This window comes from Bufo bufo, chromosome 3 (genome assembly GCF_905171765.1).
Source record: "Bufo bufo chromosome 3, aBufBuf1.1, whole genome shotgun sequence".
NCBI classification, from domain to species: domain Eukaryota; kingdom Metazoa; phylum Chordata; class Amphibia; order Anura; family Bufonidae; genus Bufo; species Bufo bufo.
The window spans coordinates 55,352,345-55,373,145 of NC_053391.1; positions in this window are offsets into that span (position 1 = coordinate 55,352,345).

The following is a 20,801-nucleotide window of genomic DNA, read 5'->3' on the forward strand; positions in this document are numbered from 1 at the left end:
CAGTTCCGCAAAATTGCGGAATGGATGCGGACCCATTTTGCGGACGTGTGAATGGAAAAGATATCCCTCAAAATGAAAATAAATTTAATTATTAAAGATAAGCAAAAAGCATATATGTGGTAGGCAATAACAAGTGCTCGGCGGCACCAAATCAGAAACCATATGTCCTACCACAATCCGGGGGGTTCCAGTGCACATCCATGAATCCCGGAGGGAAAGCAAAAATCATCCATCCCTGGGCTAGATGATGATGTGGTATTGAAGGACAGGATGGGCAAAGAACTGTCCCTGATATTGCCCTACAGGGGGTACTATTCTGGCCCTGATAGCCTAACCACAGACCACCCGCCCTGATAAGAGCGACCCCGTCCGGAACCTTAGCCTACAGGGAGTGCAGAATTATTAGGCAAATGAGTATTTTGACCACATCATCCTCTTTATGTATGTTGTCTTACTCCAAGCTGTATAGGCTCGAAAGCCTACTACCAATTAAGCATATTAGGTGATGTGCATCTCTGTAATGAGAAGGGGTGTGGTCTAATGACATCAACACCCTATATTAGGTGTGCATAATTATTAGGCAACTTCCTTTCCTTTGGCAAAATGGGTCAAAAGAAGGACTTGACAGGCTCAGAAAAGTCAAAAATAGTGAGATATCTTGCAGAGGGATGCAGCACTCTTAAAATTGCAAAGCTTCTGAAGCGTGATCATCGAACAATCAAGCGTTTCATTCAAAATAGTCAACAGGGTCGCAAGAAGCGTGTGGAAAAACCAAGGCGCAAAAAAAACTGCCCATGAACTGAGAAAAGTCAAGCGTGCAGCTGCCAAGATGCCACTTGCCACCAGTTTGGCCATATTTCAGAGCTGCAACATCACTGGAGTGCCCAAAAGCACAAGGTGTGCAATACTCAGAGACATGGCCAAGGTAAGAAAGGCTGAAAGACGACCACCACTGAACAAGACACACAAGCTGAAACGTCAAGACTGGGCCAAGAAATATCTCAAGACTGATTTTTCTAAGGTTTTATGGACTGATGAAATGAGAGTGAGTCTTGATGGGCCAGATGGATGGGCCCGTGGCTGGATTGGTAAAGGGCAGAGAGCTCCAGTCCGACTCAGACGCCAGCAAAGTGGAGGTGGAGTACTGGTTTGGGCTGGTATCATCAAAGATGAGCTTGTGGGGCCTTTTCGGGTTGAGGATGGAGTCAAGCTCAACTCCCAGTCCTACTGCCAGTTTCTGGAAGACACCTTCTTTAAGCAGTGGTACAGGAAGAAGTCTGCATCCTTCAAGAAAAACATGATTTTCATGCAGGACAATGCTCCATCACACGCGTCCAAGTACTCCACAGCGTGGCTGGCAAGAAAGGGTATAAAAGAAGAAAATCTAATGACATGGCCTCCTTGTTCACCTGATCTGAACCCCATTGAGAACCTGTGGTCCATCATCAAATGTGAGATTTACAAGGAGGGAAAACAGTACACCTCTCTGAACAGTGTCTGGGAGGCTGTGGTTGCTGCTGCACGCAATGTTGATGGTGAACAGATCAAAACATTGACAGAATCCATGGATGGCAGGCTTTTGAGTGTCCTTGCAAAGAAAGGTGGCTATATTGGTCACTGATTTGTTTTTGTTTTGTTTTTGAATGTCAGAAATGTATATTTGTGAATGTTGAGATGTTATATTGGTTTCACTGGTAAAAATAAATAATTGAAATGGGTATATATTTGTTTTTTGTTAAGTTGCCTAATAATTATGCACAGTAATAGTCACCTGCACACACAGATATCCCCCTAAAATAGCTAAAACTAAAAACAAACTAAAAACTACTTTCAAAAATATTCAGCTTTGATATTAATGAGTTTTTTGGGTTCATTGAGAACATGGTTGTTGTTCAATAATAAAATTAATCCTCAAAAATACAACTTGCCTAATAATTCTGCACTCCCTGTATATAAAAATGTACCTAGTAAGCCCCTAGCCCCTAGGCCCCTGACTTCCAGGTGATCACTACAGGGAGTGCAGAATTATTAGGCAAGTTGTATTTTTGAGGATTAATTTTATTATTGAACAACAACCATGTTCTCAATGAACCCAAAAAACTCATTAATATCAAAGCTGAATATTTTTGGAAGTAGTTTTTAGTTTGTTTTTAGTTTTAGCTATTTTAGGGGGATATCTGTGTGTGCAGGTGACTATTACTGTGCATAATTATTAGGCAACTTAACAAAAAATAAATATATACCCATTTCAATTATTTATTTTTACCAGTGAAACCAATATAACATCTCAACATTCACAAATATACATTTCTGACATTCAAAAACAAAACAAAAACAAATCAGTGACCAATATAGCCACCTTTCTTTGCAAGGACACTCAAAAGCCTGCCATCCATGGATTCTGTCAGTGTTTTGATCTGTTCACCATCAACATTGCGTGCAGCAGCAACCACAGCCTCCCAGACACTGTTCAGAGAGGTGTACTGTTTTCCCTTCTTGTAAATCTCACATTTGATGATGGACCACAGGTTGTCAATGGGGTTCAGATCAGGTGAACAAGGAGGCCATGTCATTAGATTTTCTTCTTTTATACCCTTTATTGCCAGCCACGCTGTGGAGTACTTGGACGCGTGTGATGGAGCATTGTCCTGCATGAAAATCATGTTTTTCTTGAAGGATGCAGACTTCTTCCTGTACCACTGCTTGAAGAAGGTGTCTTCCAGAAACTGGCAGTAGGACTGGGAGTTGAGCCTGAATCCATCCTCAACCCGAAAAGGCCCCACAAGCTCATCTTTGATGATACCAGCCCAAACCAGTACTCCACCTCCACCTTGCTGGCGTCTGAGTCGGACTGGAGCTCTCTGCCCTTTACCAATCCAGCCACGGGCCCATCCATCTGGCCCATCAAGACTCACTCTCATTTCATCAGTCCATAAAACCTTGGAAAAATCAGTCTTGAGATATTTCTTGGCCCAGTCTTGACGTTTCAGCTTGTGTGTCTTGTTTAGTGGTGGTCGTCTTTCAGCCTTTCTTACCTTGGCCATGTCTCTGAGTATTGCACACCTTGTGCTTTTGGGCACTCCAAGTGATGTTGCAGCTCTGAAATATGGCCAAACTGGTGGCAAGTAGCATCTTGGCAGCTGCACGCTTGACTTTTCTCAGTTCATGGGCAGTTATTTTGCGCCTTGGTTTTTCCACACGCTTCTTGCGACCCTGTTGACTATTTTGAATGAAACGCTTGATTGTTCGATGATCACGCTTCAGAAGCTTTGCAATTTTAAGAGTGCTGCATCCCTCTGCAAGATATCTCACTATTTTTGACTTTTCTGAGCCTGTCAAGTCCTTCTTTTGACCCATTTTGCCAAAGGAAAGGAAGTTGCCTAATAATTATGCACACCTGATATAGGGTGTTGATGTCATTAGACCACACCCCTTCTCATTACAGAGATGCACATCACCTAATATGCTTAATTGGTAGTAGGCTTTCGAGCCTATACAGCTTGGAGTAAGACAACATGCATAAAGAGGATGATGTGGTCAAAATACTCATTTGCCTAATAATTCTGCACGCAGTGTATATAGCTCTATGTGTTTTTGACTCATTATAAAAGTATATTATAAGTACAGATGTGTCATCGCTACCGCTCCCTTATTTCGCAATTCGTTACTAACTAAACACGATTTTATCTCCTCCAGTCTATTAATACACACCAATGCCAGTAGATGGCGGTGTTGAGTTAAAGTTAATATCGCTATCAGGTTCCATTCAAAGAATACTAAGGAGGGCATGTGACTACCTTAATGTATCGCACTGACCACTGCGTGCTTCCACTCCTACTAGTACCCCACTTCCCCTGACGAAGCCACACAGTGGCGAAACATGTCAGGAGGGGTGTTACAGTGTAACGCTTAACTTTTAGACAGTTTTGCAACAAGGAGTTTCATTGTAGCTAACGAAGCAGCTTAGGGCAAGTTAGAATCGTTGTGTGAATAGTGGATAGGTATATAGGGAATTAGTAAACAGTCGCGATTGGAATTACTGGCAGCAGATAGGGTTAATATAGCAGTATAAGCTAATCTCAGCTAATGGAGTGGAAGCACGCAGTGGTCAGTGCGATACATTAAGGTTGCAAGTACATACAAAAGGATCGACTAATGGTGTACATTGCAGTATTATACCTCAGTATCGCTGACTACACTGCCTGCGCCTGACTCTGGTGCTATTTGTTAAATAAACTTAGATGCAAGACCAGCAGAGGGTGTGCACACCAAAAAGTTTTACTTTTAGATCGATAAATACGGTAGATAGCTTAATATTATCATACTTGGTTGGATTGCACCAGTATGATATTAATAAGCGCTATAGCTGGGTCTCTTTCTCCACAATTGCGCAATGGAAACCTAATATGAGTTATGATATTAAGCCTACTTTCACACTTGCGGCAGGAAGGATCCGACAGGCTGTTCACCATGTCGGATCCGTCCTTCCGCTATTTCGCCGTGCCGCCGCTCCGTCCCCATTGACTATAATGGGGACTGGGGTGGAGCTCCGGCGCAGCACGGCGGTGCACAGCGGAAGCCGCCGGACTAAAAAGTCGGACATGCAGGACTTTTTAGTCCGACGGCTTTCGCCGTGCACCGCCGTGCTGCGCCGGAGCTCCGCCCCCGTCCCCATTATAGTCAATGGGGACGGAGCGGCGGTCCGTCGGAACGGCAAAATAGCGGAAGGACGGATCCGACATGGTGAACAGCCTGTCGGATCCGTCCTGCCGCAAGTGTGAAAGTACCCTTACACTGACACCATTAAAACAAATAATATTGTTACATGAAAAACAAAAATAAATAAATCAATACAGCTGCAGCGCTGGGTAAGTTTTAAAATACACCAAAAGTTTACAGGCAAAAATAGACCAATATAAACAGCGTTGCTGCTATAATGATTTATTATATATAAATATATTTTACATATTTATATTATATATAAATTTACATATAGTATAATTAGTGTAATATTGTATAATTATATAATTATATTGTATAATATTGTATAATGCTAATGCCGCCCTTCATTATCACATGTTTGGCTATTTGTGAACAAGTGAGGTAGTCTGTTTAACACTACTGTATATGGTATATAATCCTAAGTCCTCAAAGGGACCCTTGTGATATTATAATCAATGTATACCACGGTCAATAGACCAAACCAAATCCCTTTAGGGGTCTCTATCTAATATTAAAATATATATCTTTATTTCATCATTCTTAAAACATAAGTGTAATAGAAAAAAATATGTTTAAAATTGTCAGTGTGCAGCGGGGTTTTATATCTACTGAACTAGTAGCTGCTAGTAATTACCAGCGGCAACCAAGGCATCCTGTCCCCTTATTCAGTAATTATAGACACCTATTCAGGTGTTATATTTATATTTCTGTGGCAGACAGGTTGATGTCAATAGTTAGTGAGGATAGATATATTGCATTATCGTACTGTGCCAAAATTGACTCTGGCAGGGATATGGGTATTTTACTATATTCGATCAAACTGTTCATCCTTGAGTTTATTTGCGGGGGAAGCATCCGACATCTCTGCAAGGTTGCAGATCAGGGGATATTCGAGAGAGAATATTCGTAAGGCAATGGAATATGCAACATCGGTAGACAGAGATTCACTTATATTCGCTCGAATAAAGAATGCGAACAAGAAGACAAAAACTAAAAGAAATAGAAATATTCGAGCTCGCACTCGAGATTTGTTCGATCCCGTGACTTTTGTCACAAACTATAGTGCCGAATATCCCCTTGTCTGTAACATCCTACGCAAACATTTTCCAGTGATAGGCTTTGATGAAGGTTGGGAGGACATTGCAGAGGCAGGCATTAGGTGCATTGCGAAAAAAGCACCGACTATAGGGCAAAAAGTTAGTCCTAGCCTATTTATGGAAAACGCAAAGGGAAATTTTAAATCTGGAAGGAAAAAAGGTACCGTATATACTCGAGTATAAGCCGACCCGAATATAAGCCGAGGCCCCTAATTTTACCCCCAAAAAATGGGAAAAATTATTGAATCGAGTATAAGACTAGGGTGGAAAATGCAGCTATAATGCAGAGTGTATGTGTATATAATGCACACACTCTACATTATATACACACATCTGCAAGAGGGTGACTCAGATTGATGGGAGTCTGACTCTGAATCCCTGTATTTAATGCAGAGTGTGTGCCTAAAGCCTATGGCAGTGATCGGCGGTGGGGCAGGGATACTATGCAGTATGTGGGTGTCTGCACTCCAGCAATGAGCGCTTTGTATTGATGGAAGCGCTCATTGCTTCTGGCACCCCCCTGAGAGACGGCACCCGGGGCGGACCGCCCCCCGTTCCCTGGGCATGCCATTGCCAATTACCGTGGCTAATCTCAACTGAAAAGTGCTCCAGTTGGCCTAAAAAATATGCGTATGACACTCTGAGGTCACATTTATTAGTGATGGACGAACATCTGCCGGGGCGGTTCACGAATGCGATCGCACAAACGCGATCAAAGGTTCGCAAACCGCAAGTTTGCGGCGGGTCCCATTCATTTTAATGGCAGGCGAACCTGAAAAACCTTTAGCTCATATTTGCAGCCAAGAAATAATTACTAGAAGTGCACAAATAGTCCCACAACATGGACAGTGACATACCAGATGTATTATTCGAATTTGCGATCTCCATTCATTGTTCAATGCGAAATATCGGCAATATTATTTCCGGTGTACGCGCATGCGCAAATGCACTATACAGTACCCAAATGCACTATAAAGAAAGTATATTGGTATATAACACCGCGCTTCAATCAGTTTTTTTGGGGGACGACTGGTATATCGCACCGGTAAAAATTTTTTGTTCCAATAACGCTTGTCCCTCTATATACCTGCAGTATCGCAGCAGAACCGCACACAACTGCCGCACAATACAAATGCACTATAATATACTTTCTAACATAGAAAGTATATTATAACATTGTACAAGGAAGGCAATCCATTAGAATATACATAAAGATAAAACGTAACCTTTAATAATGTTAATTCACACGTCCGTAAGTGTTTTGCAGATCCGCAAAACACAGACCCCGGCAATGTGCATTCTGCAATTTTCGGACCGCACATCGCCGGCACTATAATAGAAAATGCCTATTCTTGTCTGCAATTGCGGACAAGAATAGGACATGTTCTATTTTTGGCGGAAACGGAAGCACGGATGCGGAAGTGCGGATCCGCAAATGCGGATGTGGATCCGCAAATGCGGATGCGGATAGCACATTCCAGCCCCATTCAAAATGAATGGGTCTGCACCAGTTCCGCAAAATTGCGGAATGGATGCGGACCCATTTTGCGGACGTGTGAATGGAAAAGATATCCCTCAAAATGAAAATAAATGTAATTATTAAAGATAAGCAAAAAGCATAGATGTGGTGGGCAATAACAAGTGCTCGGCGGCACCAAATCAGAAACCATATGTCCTACCACAATCCGGGGGGTTCCAATGCACATCCATGAATCCCGGAGGGAAAGCAAAAATCATCCATCCCTGGGCTAGATGATGACGTGGTATTGAAGGACAGGATGGGCAAAGAACTGTCCCTAATATTGCCCTACAGGGGGGACTATTCTGGCCCTGATAGCCTAACCACAGACCACCAGCCCTGATAAGAGCGACCCCGTCCGGAACCTTACCCTATATAAAAATGTCCCTTGTAAGCCCCTAGGCCCCTGACTTCCAGATGATCACTATATAGATCTATGTGTTTTTGACGCATTATAAAAGTATATTATAAGTACAGATGTGTCATCGCTACCGCTCCCTTATTTCGCAATTCGTTACTAACTAAACACGATTTTATCTCCTCCAGTCTATCAATACACACCAATGCCAGTAGATGGCGGTGTTGAGTTAAAGTTAATATCGCTATCAGGTTCCATTCAAAGAATACTAAGGAGGGCATGTGACTACCTTAATGTATCGCACTGACCACTGCGTGCTTCCACTCCTACTAGTACCCCACTTCCCCTGACGAAGCCACACAGTGGCGAAACATGTCAGGAGGGGTGTTACAGTGTAGCGCTTAACTTTTAAACAGTTTTGCAACAAGGAGTTTCATTGTAGCTAACGAAGCAGCTTAGGGCAAGTTAGAATCGGTGTGTGACTAGTGGATAGGTATATAGGGAATTAGTAAACAGCCACGACTGGAATTACTGGCAGAAGATAGGGTTAATATAGCAGTATAAGCTAATCTGGAAGCACGCAGTGGTCAGTGCGATACATTAAGGTTGCAAGTACAAACCGGATTCCAAAAAAGTTGGGACACTATACAAATCGTGAATAAAAACTGAATGCAATCATGTGGAGGTGCCAACTTCTAATATTTTATTCAGAATAGAACATAAATCACGGAACAAAAGTTTAAACTGAGAAAATGTACAATTTTAAGGGAAAAATGTTGAATCAGAATTTCATGGTGTCAACAAATCCCCAAAAAGTTGGGACAAGGCCATTTTCACCGCTGTGTGGCATCTCCCCTTCTTCTTACAACACTCAACAGACGTCTGGGGACCGAGGAGACCAGTTTCTCAAGTTTAGAAATAGGAATGCTCTCCCATTCTTGTCTAATACAGGCCTCTAACTGTTCAATCGTTTTGGGCCTTCTTTGTTGCACCTTCCTCTTTATGATGCGCCAAATGTTCTCTATAGGTGAAAGATCTGGACTGCAGACTGGCCATTTCAGTACCCGGATCCTTCTCCTACGCAGCCATGATGTTGTGATTGATGCAGAATGTGGTCTGGCATTATCTTGTTGAAAAATGCAGGGTCTTCCCTGAAAGAGATGACGTCTGGATGGGAGCATATGTTGTTCTAGAACCTGAATATATTTTTCTGCATTGATGGTGCCTTTCCAGACATGCAAGCTGCCCATGCCACACGCACTCATGCAACCCCATACCATCAGAGATGCAGGCTTCTGAACTGAGCATTGATAACAACTTGGGTTGTCCTTGTCCTCTTTGGTCCGGATGACATGGCGTCCTAGATTTCCAAAAAGAACTTCGAATCGTGACTCGTCTGACCACAGAACATTCCATTTTGCCACACTCCATTTTAAATGATCCCTGGCCCAGTGAAAACGCCTGAGCTTGTGGATCTTGCTTAGAAATGGCTTCTTCTTTGCACTGTAGAGTTTCAGCTGGCAACGGCGGATGGCACGGTGGATTGTGTTCACTGACAATGGTTTCTGGAAGTATTCCTGAGCCCATTCTGTGATTTTCTTTACAGTAGCATTCCTGTTTGTGGTGCAGTGTCGTTTAAGGGCCCGGAGATCACGGGCATCCAGTATGGTTTTACGGCCTTGACCCTTACGCACAGAGATTGTTCCAGATTCTCTGAATCTTCGGATGATGTTATGCACAGTTGATGATGATAGATGCAAAGTCTTTGCAATTTTTCGCTGGGTAACACCTTTCTGATATTGCTCCACTATCTTTCTGCGCAACATTGTGGGAATTGGTGATCCTCTACCCATCTTGGCTTCTGAGAGACACTGCCACTCTGAGAAGCTCTTTTTATACCCAATCATGTTGCCAATTGACCTAATTAGTGTTAATTGGTCTTCCAGCTCTTCGTTATGCTCAAATTTACTTTTTCCAGTCTCTTATTGCTACTTGTCCCAACTTTTTGTGGATTTGTTGACACCGTGAAATTTTGAATCAATATATTTTTCCTTTAAAATGATACATTTACTCGGATTAAACGTTTGATCTGTCAGCTACGTTCTATTACAAATAAAATATTGACATTTGCCATCTCCACATCATTGCATTCAGTTTTTATTCACAATTTGTTTAGTGTCCCAACTTTTTTGGAATCCGGTTTGTACATACAAAAGGATCGACTAATGGTGTACATTGCAGTATTATACCTCAGTATCGCTGACTACACTGCCTGCGCCTGACTCTGGTGCTATTTGTTAAATAAACTTAGATGCAAGACCAGCAGAGGGTGTGCACACCAAAAAGTTTTACTTTTAGATCGATAAATACGGTAGATAGCATATTAATATCATACTCGGTTGGATTGCACCAGTATGATATTAATAAGCGCTATAGCTGGGTCTCTTTCTCCACAATTGCGCAATGGAAACCTAATATGAATTATGATGTTAAGCCTACTTTCACAATTGCGGCAGGACGGATCCGACAGGCTGTTCACCATGTCGGATCCGTCCTTCCGCTATTTTGCCGTGCCGCCGGACCGCCGCTCCATCCCCATTGACTATAATGGGGACGGAGCGGAGCTCCGGCGCAGCACGGCGGTGCACAGCGGAAGCCGCCGGACCAAAAGGTCGGACATGCAGGACTTTTTAGTCCGGCGGCTTTCGCCCCCGTCCCCATTATAGTCAATGGGGACGGAGCGGCGGTCCGTCGGCACGGCGAAATAGTGAAAGGACGGATCCGACATGATGAACAGCCTGTCGGATCCGTCCTGCCGCAAGTGTGAAAGTACCCTTACGCTGACACTATTAAAACAAATAATATTGTTACATGAAAAACAAAAATAAATAAATCAATACAGCTGCAGCGCTAGGTAAGTTTTAAAATACACCAAAAGTTTACAGGCAAAAATAGACCAATATAAACAGCGTTGCTGCTATATTGATTTATTATATATAAATATATTTTACATATTTATATTATATATAAATTTACATATAGTATAATTAGTGTAATATTGTATAATTATTTTTTAATACAGAGGTTATCTATCTATCTTTCTATCTATATCTATATATGTCCATTATACTGTACAATACACTACAGTCATGTGAAAAAATTAGGACACCCTTTGAAAGCATGTGGTTTTTTGTAACATTTTTAATAAATGGTTATTTCATCTCCGTTTCAACAATACAGAGAGATTAAAGTAATCCAACTAAACAAAGAAAACTGAAGAAAAGTCTTTTCAAGATCTTCTGTAAATGTCATTCTACAAAAATGCCTATTCTAACTGAGGAAAAAGATAGGACACCCTCACATGTATTCCCTCTTAAATTGGCTCAGATCTCACACAGGTATATCACACCAGGTGCACATAATTAGTAGATCGTTACTCTGCATGTTGAATGAGGCTTGCCCTATTTAAACCTCAGACATTTAGTTTGGTGTGCTCCTGACTGTTGAAGTGAGAGTGATCACCATGGTGAGAGCAAAAGAGCTGTCAGAGGACTTCAGAAAAAAAGATTGTAGCAGCCTATGAGTCTGGGAAGGGATTTAAAAAGATCTCAAAAGATTTTGAAATCAGCCATTCCACTGTCCGGAAGATAGTCTACAAGTGGAGGGCTTTCAAAACAACTGCCAACATGCCCAGGACTGGTCGCCCCAGCAAGTTCACCCCAAGAGCAGACCGCAAGATGCTAAAAGAGGTATCCAAAAACCCTAAAGTGTCATCTCGAGAACTACAGCAGGCTCTGGCTACTGTTGATGTAGAAGTACATGCCTCTACAATCAGAAAGAGACTGTACAAGTTTAACTTGCATGGGAGGTGTGCAAGGAGGAAACCTTTGCTTTCCAAGAGAAACATCGAGGCCAGACTGACATTTGCCAGCGATAAAGTTGACAAAGACCAGGACTTCTGGAATAATGTTCTTTGGACAGATGAGTCCAAAATTGAATTATTTGGACACAACAGCAGAGGACATGTTTTGCGTAACCCAAACACAGCATTCCAAGAAAAGAACCTCATACCAACTGTGAAGCATGGAGGTGGAAGTGTCATGGTTTGGGGCTGCTTTGCTGCAGCAGGACCTGGTCAGCTCACCATCATAGAATCCACGATGAATTCTACTGTGTATCAGAAGGTGCTTGAAGAACATGTGAGACCATCAGTTAGAAAATTAAAGCTGAAGCAGAACTGGACCATGCAACATGACAATGACCCAAAACATACTAGTAAATCAACCAAAGATTGGCTGAAAAAGAAGAAATGGAGAGTCCTGGAATGGCCAAGTCAAAGTCCAGATTTGAATCCCATTGAGATGCTGTGGGGTGACTTGAAAAGGGCTGTACGTGCAAGAAACCCCTCAAACATCTCACAGCTGAAAAAGTTCTGCATTGAGGAGTGGGGTAAAATTTCCTCAGACCGATGTCGAAGACTGGTAGATGGCTACAAGAACCGTCTCACTGCAGTTATTTCAGCCAAAGGAGGTAACACTCGCTATTAGGGGCAAGGGTGTCCTATCTTTTTCCTCAGTTAGAATAGGCATTTTTGTAGAATAACATTTACAGAAGATCTTGAAAAGACTTTTCTTCAGTTTTCTTTGTTTAGTCGGATTACTTTAATCTCTCTGTATTGTTGAAACGGAGATGAAATAACCATTTATTAAAAATGTTACAAAAAACCACATGCTTTCAAAGGGTGTCCTAATTTTTTCACAAGACTGTATATCTAAATCACCATACCTCATATGGATCATGGAATAAATAATTATACAATATTACACTATTTATACTATATGTAAATTTATATATAATATAAATACTGTATTTACATTCAGCCACTATAGGAACATAGCTAATAAATACACTCTGTATCCACTACTTCAGAGAAAAACAAATAATAAATAAAAATAAATATGGAAAACTGCATCAAGATACAGAACAATATACACTTAAAGGATAAAAAAAACAGATGAATGCAATAATATTGATTGTGTATCTGACATACTTGAAGCAAACTATCTTATTACTTGAAATTGGGACATTCTCTAATAACTTTCTTATCCCCTAAAAACTGAAGGTATTTAGATGCAAACCGCGATTCATATGCTAATGCCGCCCTTCATTATCACATGTTTGGCTATTTGTGAACAAGTGAGGTAGTCTGTTTAACACTACTGTATATGGTATATAATCCTAAGCCCTCAAAGGGACCCTTGTGATATTATAATCAATGTATACCACGGTCAATAGACCAAACCAAATCCCTTTAGGGGTCTCTATCTAATATTAAAATATATATCTTTATTTCATCATTCTTAAAACATAAGTGTAATAGAAAAAAAATATGTTTTAAATTGTCAGTGTGCAGCGGGGTTTTATATCTACTGAACTAGTAGCTGCTAGTAATTACCAGCGGCAACCAAGGGATCCTGTCCCCTTATTCAGCAATTATAGACACCTATTCAGGTGTTATATTTATATTTCTGTGGCAGACAGGTTGATGTCAATAGTTAGTGAGGATAGATATATTGCATTATCGTACTGTGCCAAAATTGACTCTGGCAGGGATATGGGTATTTTACTATATTCGATCAAACTGCTCATCCTTGAGTTTATTTGCGGGGGAAGCATCCGACATCTCTGCAAGGTTGCAGATCAGGGGATATTCGAGAGAGAATATTCGTAAGGCAATGGAATATGCAACATCGGTAGACAGAGATTCACTTATATTCGCTCGAATAAAGAATGCGAACAAGAAGAAAAAAACTAAAAGAAATATAAATATTCGAGCTCGCACTCGAGATTCGTTCGATCCTGTGACTTTTGTCACAAACTACTGTATAGTGCCGAATATCCCCTTGTCTGCAACATCCTACGCAAACATTTTCCAGTGATAGGCTTTGATGAAGGTTGGGAGGACATTGCAGAGGCAGGCATTAGGTGCATTGCGAAAAAAGCACCGACTATAGGGCAAAAAGTTAGTCCTAGCCTATTTATGGAAAACGCAAAGGGAAATTTTAAATCTGGAAGTAAAAAATGTACCGTATATACTCGAGTATAAGCCGACCCGAATATAAGCCGAGGCCCCTAATTTTACCCCAAAAAAATGGGAAAAATTATTGACTCGAGTATAAGACTAGGGTGGGAAATGTAGCTATAATGCAGAGTGTATGTGTATATAATGCACACACTCTACATTATATACACACATCTGCAAGAGGGTGACTCAGATTGATGGGAGTCTGACTCTGACTCCCTGTATTTAATGCAGAGTGTGTGCATTATATACACACACACTCAGCATTAAATACAGGGAGGGGAGGCTGTGCAGGGGTCGGTACTTACTGCCGGTGTAAATCTCGCGGTCTGCTCCCAGTGTAAATCTCGCGGCCCGCGTGTCTCGCGAGATTTACACTGGGAGCTTAAAGGGACACTGACCGGCCTTCTGAGCATAATTAGCTCTTTATATGCCCCCCTAGGTCTTATAATAAGTTTCCAATTCATATAAGTATTATCCCTGTGCGCATTGTAAAACGTTAAAAATAATCTTTATAATCACCTCTCCTTTCTGCCCAAGGGGCGTTCTTTGTGGCGCATATGTGCTCAGCCGCGTCCCAACTGCCGGATCCTTAGACACGCCCATCTCATTAGTATTCACTTCGCTGGGCGGTATTTTCCTGTCCCCGACATTCGGAGATCCTGCGCATGCGCCCGGCACCCTCGCTCGCCGGGATCACATTGCGCCAAGTGAATACTAATGAGATGGGCGTGTCTAAGGATCCGGGCAATGTAAGTTGCCATAATACAGACCTAGACTCGAGTATAAGACGAGGGGGCTTTTTGAGCACAAAAATATGTGCCAAAAAACTCGTCTTATACTCGAGTATATACGGTATATGTTTCATGCATATGTCAGTTAGCAAAGATATTACATCCACAACAAATGGTAGCATACATGAATTGCAGCAATATATTAATTGCAATACGGAATATGTTGTTTATGTCATCACATGTAGAGCCTGCGCGTTGCAATATGTTGGAAGCGCGATTAATCAGCTCAAAGTAAGAATTCGAAAACATCTGAGTGACATCCCACATATTTTATTGCGCAATGTTTTAGCAGCCACATCACACTTTGCGATAGTACATAAAGGCGATACTTCTGCGTTTTATGTACAGGGTGTCGAAAGAGTCACCACTCCGGTCAGAGGAGGTGATCGTGGACAAAAACTATATAGTCGAGAAACATATTGGATGTTCAGTCTTGGAACGTGTATACCTAAAGGATTAAATAGGAAGCATGATTTAACCTTACAATATAAATGATGTGGTTTTCTTGGGTTAAGGATCATGTCCCACCTGATTGGAGTTATTTTCCCTCAATCAGCAGTTCATGGACACCTGGTATTGCTCCAGGGGATGATAATTGACCAATCAGATGGGAGGGATTTATCCTGACTGTGTATAATAAGGAGATTTTAAGTTTGGTAGTTTGTCTTGATGAAGGGATAAGATGTAACAGCCTGGAACGCGTCACAGCATACTGTCCTACTTTTGATGTCTGATTTTAAGGAAGTGGAATAAAGAAGCCAATTTATTGTAAAGAGCTGGAATCCGTGTTCTTTTTACAATTTGCTCCAGACTGAGTCCAGGTCTGAATATCTGTGCCCCACTAGGAAGTGAGAGGTGAGAGCTGCAGTGATTTCCTTGTTTATACACTGCTCAAAAAAATAAAGGGAACACAAAAATAACACATCCTAGATCTGAGTTAATTAAATATTCTTCTGAAATACTTTGTTCTTTACATAGTTGAATGTGCTGACAACAAAATCACACAAAAATTAAAAAATGGAAATAAAATTTTTCAACCCATGGAGGTCTGGATTTGGAGTCACACTCAAAATTAAAGTGGAAAAACACACTACAGGCTGATCCAACTTTGATGTAATGTCCTTAAAACAAGTCAAAATGAGGCTCAGTAGTGTGTGTGGCCTCCCTGTGCCTGTATGACCTCCCTACAACGCCTGTTCATGCTCCTGATGAGGTGGCGGACGGTCTCCTGAGGGATCTCCTCCCAGACCTGGACTAAAGCATCTGCCAACTCGTGGACAGTCTGTGGTGCAACGTGATGTTGGTGGATAGAGCGAGACATGATGTCCCAGATGTGCACAATTGGATTCAGGTCTGGGGAATGGACGGGCCAGTCCATAGCGTCAATGCCTTCGTCTTGCAGGAACTGCTGACACACTCCAGCCACATGAGGTCTAGCATTGTCTTGCATTAGGAGGAACCCAGGGCCAACCGCACCAGCATATGGTCTCACAAGGGGTCTGAGGATCTCATCTCGGTACCTAATGGCAGTCAGGCTACCTCTGGCGAGCACATGGAGGGCTGTGCGGCCCTCCAAAGAAATGCCACCCCACACCATTACTGACCCAATGCCAAACCGGTCATGCTGAAGGATGTTGCAGGCAGCGGAACGTTCTCCACGGCGTCTCCAGACTCTGTCACGTCTGTCACATGTTCTCAGTGTGAACCTGCTTTCATCTGTAAAGAGCACAGGGCGCCAGTGGCGAATTTGCCAATCTTGGTGTTCTCTGGCAAATGCCAAACGTCCTGCACGGTGTTGGGCTGTAAGCACAACCCCCACCTGTGGACGTCGGGCCCTCATATCACCCTCATGGAGTCTGTTTCTGACCGTTTGAGCAGACACATGCACATTTGTGGCCTGCTGGAGGTCATTTTGCAGGGCTCTGGCAGTGCTCCTCCTGTTCCTCCTTGCACAAAGGCGGAGGTAGCGGTCCTGCTGCTGGGTTGTTACCCTCCTTCGGCCTCCTCCACGTCTCCTGATGTACAGGCCTGTCTCCTGGTAGCGCCTATATGCTCTGGACACTACGCTGACAGACACAGCAAACCTTCTTGCCACAGCTCGCATTGATGTGCCATCCTGGATAAGCTGCACTACCTGAGCCACTTGTGTGGGTTGTAGACTCCGTCTCATGCTACCACTAGAGTGAAAGCACCGCCAGCATTTAAAAGTGACCAAAACATCTGCCAGGAAGCATAGGAACTGAGAAGTGGTCTGTGTTCACCACCTGCAGAACCACTCCTTTATTGGGGGTGTCTTGCTAATTGCCTATAATTTCCACCTGTTGTCTATCCCATTTGCACAACAGCATGTGAAATTGATTGTCACTCAGTGTTGCTTCCTAAGTGGACAGTTTGATTTCACAGAAGTGCGATTGACTTGGAGTTACATTGTGTTGTTTAAGTGTTCCCTTTATTTTTTTGAGCAGTGTATATTCAGGTATCTATTGCTCTCCAAGAAAAAAAAGGGAGTAGTGCATACAGTACTTTCTTTAGCAGAACAAAGGCTCTTTACAGGAACAGACTAACATTCGATTTGCTAATATAAGCTTAAGTCCTCAGAAGTGTTTTATGTTATATTTATATCCAGTGCAGCAGTATATTGTGTATATACATAGTTTTACTACCAATCGCAATGCATGACTTCATAGAAATGTAAAAACTGATATTATTGATAACTAGCAATGCATTTTTTGCAAATATAAAAATATATTACAAGTATATATATATATATATATATACACTCACCTAAAGAATTATTAGGAACACCATACTAATACGGTGTTGGACATTCTTTTGCCTTCAGAACTGCCTTAATTCTACGTGGCATTGATTCAACAAGGTGCTGATAGCATTCTTTACAAATGTTGGCCCATATTGATAGGATAGCATCTTGCAGTTGATGGAGATTTGAGGGATGCACATCCAGGGCACGAAGCTCCCGTTCCACCACATCCCAAAGATGCTCTATTGGGTTGAGATCTGGTGACTGTGGGGGCCATTTTAGTACAGTGAACTCATTGTCATGTTCAAGAAACCAATTTGAAATGATTCGAGCTTTGTGACATGGTGCATTATCCTGCTGGAAGTAGCCATCAGAGGATGGATACATGTTCTCATTCTGTTTACGCCAAATTCGGACTCTACCATTTGAATGTCTCAACAGAATTCGAGACTCATCAGACATTTCTCCAGCCTTCAACAGTCCAATTTTAGTGAGCTCGTGCAAATTGTAGCCTCTTTTTCCTATTTGGTATCTATTGCTCTCCAAGAAAAAAAAGGGAGTAGTGCATACAGTACTTTCTTTAGCAGAACAAAGGCTCTTTACAGGAACTGACTAACATTTGAATTGCTAATATAAGCTTAAGTCCTCAGAAGTGTTTTATGTTATAATAATATCCAGTGCAGCAGTATATTGTGTATATACATATTTCCACTACCAATACCTACAGTACTCCTATCTCCACAGCGAAACTTTGATATTAACTGTATAGCGCACGGGAACTAACTAACTGACTGTAGTTCCATGCGCCATCTGGTGTTCACAAACCAACATTGCACCCTGAATTTTCTCAATGGCTATTTGCGCGATTCGGGTTTGCTAATTGAATTGGAAATCGCTTTGCGCTGCCGCGATTCTGAAGGGAGCGCTAGCGATGCTATATCTGTATATCGCACCCCTCTGTGTTTCACACCTATTGATAGCACACCTATACTAGTGCTTAAAATTACTTTTGTGGCCCTATTAACTAGCGTTGGTGTCCCTAACAGCCTGTTTCTGCTCCACACAGCAACCTCTCCCTACACTGGCAAAAAACTGAATGTAAAATGGCAGCCAGATCAGGTTTATTTATAAGGTAGGGGGTATGTCCATGTGCTGAAATGTCTCAATTGGCTGTCCTGTACCACCTGATGGATGTGTCATGGGTTAAAGTTCTTCACAATGTAAAAGAATATGGCGGGCGCGAATTTCTCCATATGTTCGCATGTTCGGCGAATCGCGAACACGCAAAGTTCGCCGCAAAACGACCGCTGGGCGATCCGCAAGGCCATCTCATTTATTCTCTTTAATCTCTCACTTTTTGAATCACCAAAAGTTCTGAATCAGATGCAACTTGAATTTTTTGAAAATTCAATTAGTTTAGAACTCATCTCTTTTTCTATTATTTTACAGTATTTTGTAGTAAACTGTCTACTCTTTTAAAGGGTATACCCATCTTACAAAGTAGTGGCACATTCCTAGAATATGCCATTAATGGTGTGAATCCCACCTCAGGGACTTGCTACTGTCTCTGGAATGGGGTCCACAAAGAAGGGGCGTAACTAGAAAAGACTGGGTCGCATAGCAAATTTTACAATGAGCCCCCTGAGCAATTTCCTGGCAATGCTTCCTCCCGCGGCTAGGCAATACCACCCATCCTCGCCATAGTCATGGCATGACTATGGACAAATCACACACATATGCAATTTTTTAATGTTTTTTGCAAAATATTTTTTATGTGTTTTCAATAAAGGATATTTATATATATTTTATGGAGTGCTGAAGAAAAAGCTCTTGATTGCAATTTTTGAATATCACAGTAATATCATATGGCCCACTGAACAGTATCTCACAAAAGTAAGTCCACCCATCTCAATTTTGTAAATATTTTATTCCAACTTTTCATAGGCCAACACTGAAGATATGACACTTGGTACATTTGGTGTGCCCTCAGAATAACTCACAGCCATTAATATCTAAATCGCTGGCAACAAAAGAGAGTATACCCCTAAGTGAAAATGGCCAAATTGTGTCAAAGTGTCAATATTTTGTGTGCATGGAGTTCCCTAGAGCTTCACAGGTGGACACAGTTTCTGAAGGGAGGAGATGATGCTCTGCTTCAGTATGTCACAGTACATGCTGGCATTCATGGTTCCCTCAATGAACTGTAGCTCCCCACAGCCGGCAGCACTCATGAAGTCGCAACCATGATACTCCCACCACCATGCTTGACTGTAGGGAAGACACACTTGTCTTTCTGATCCTCACCTGGTTGCGGCCACACATGCTTGACACCATCTGAACCAAATAAGTTTATCTTGGTCTCATCAGACTACAGGGCATGGTTCCAGTAATCCATGTCCTTAGTCTGCTTGTCTTCAGCAAATGGTTCAAGGGCTTTCTTGTGCATCATCTTTAGAAGAGGCTTCCTTCTGGGACGACAGCCATGCAGACCAATTTGATGCAGTGTGCGGTGTATGGTCTGAGCACTGACAGGCTGACCCCCCCACCCCTTTAACCTTTGTAGCAATGCAGGCAACACTCATAATTCTATTTTGAAAAGACAACCTCTGGATATGACGCTGAGCACGTGCACTCGGCTTCTTTGGTCGATGACATGGCGAGGCCTATTCTGAGTTGAACCTGTCTTGTTAAACCACTATATGGTCTTGGCCACCATGCTGCAGTTCAGTTTCAGGGTGTTGGCAATCTTCTTATAGCCTAGGCCATCTTTATGTAGAGCAGCAATTCTTTTTTTCCGGTCCTCAGAGAGTTCTTTGCCATGAGGTGCCATGTTGAACTTCCAGTGACCTGTATGAGAGAGTGTGAGAGCGATAACACCAAATATAACGCACCTGCTTCCCATTCACGCCTCAGACCTTGTAACACTAACAAGTCACATGACACCGGGGAGGGAAAATGGCTAATTGGGCACAATTTGTCCATTTTCACTTAGGGGGGTACTCACTTTTGTTGCCAGCAGTTTAGACATTAATAGCTGTGTGCTAAGATATTTTGAGGGCACAACTAATTTACACTGTTATACAAGCTGTACACTAACTACTTTACATTGCATCAAAGTGTCATATTTTCAGTGTTGTCCCATGAAAAGATACAATAAAACATTTACAAAAATGTGAGGGGTGTACTCACTTTTGTGTCTGATACTGTATATGATACCAGAACACGAGAATTACACAGATACAACACCAGAACCAAAATAATTAAACAAATACCAAAACCAGAATATCAACACAGATAGGATACCAGAACCAAGATAATTACACATATACAATATCAAAATCTAGATTATTACACATATACAATACCAGAATCTAGATTATTACACATATGCAATACCAGAACCAAGATTACTAAACAGATATGACACCAGAACCAAGATAATTACACAGATACAAAACCGGACTCAAG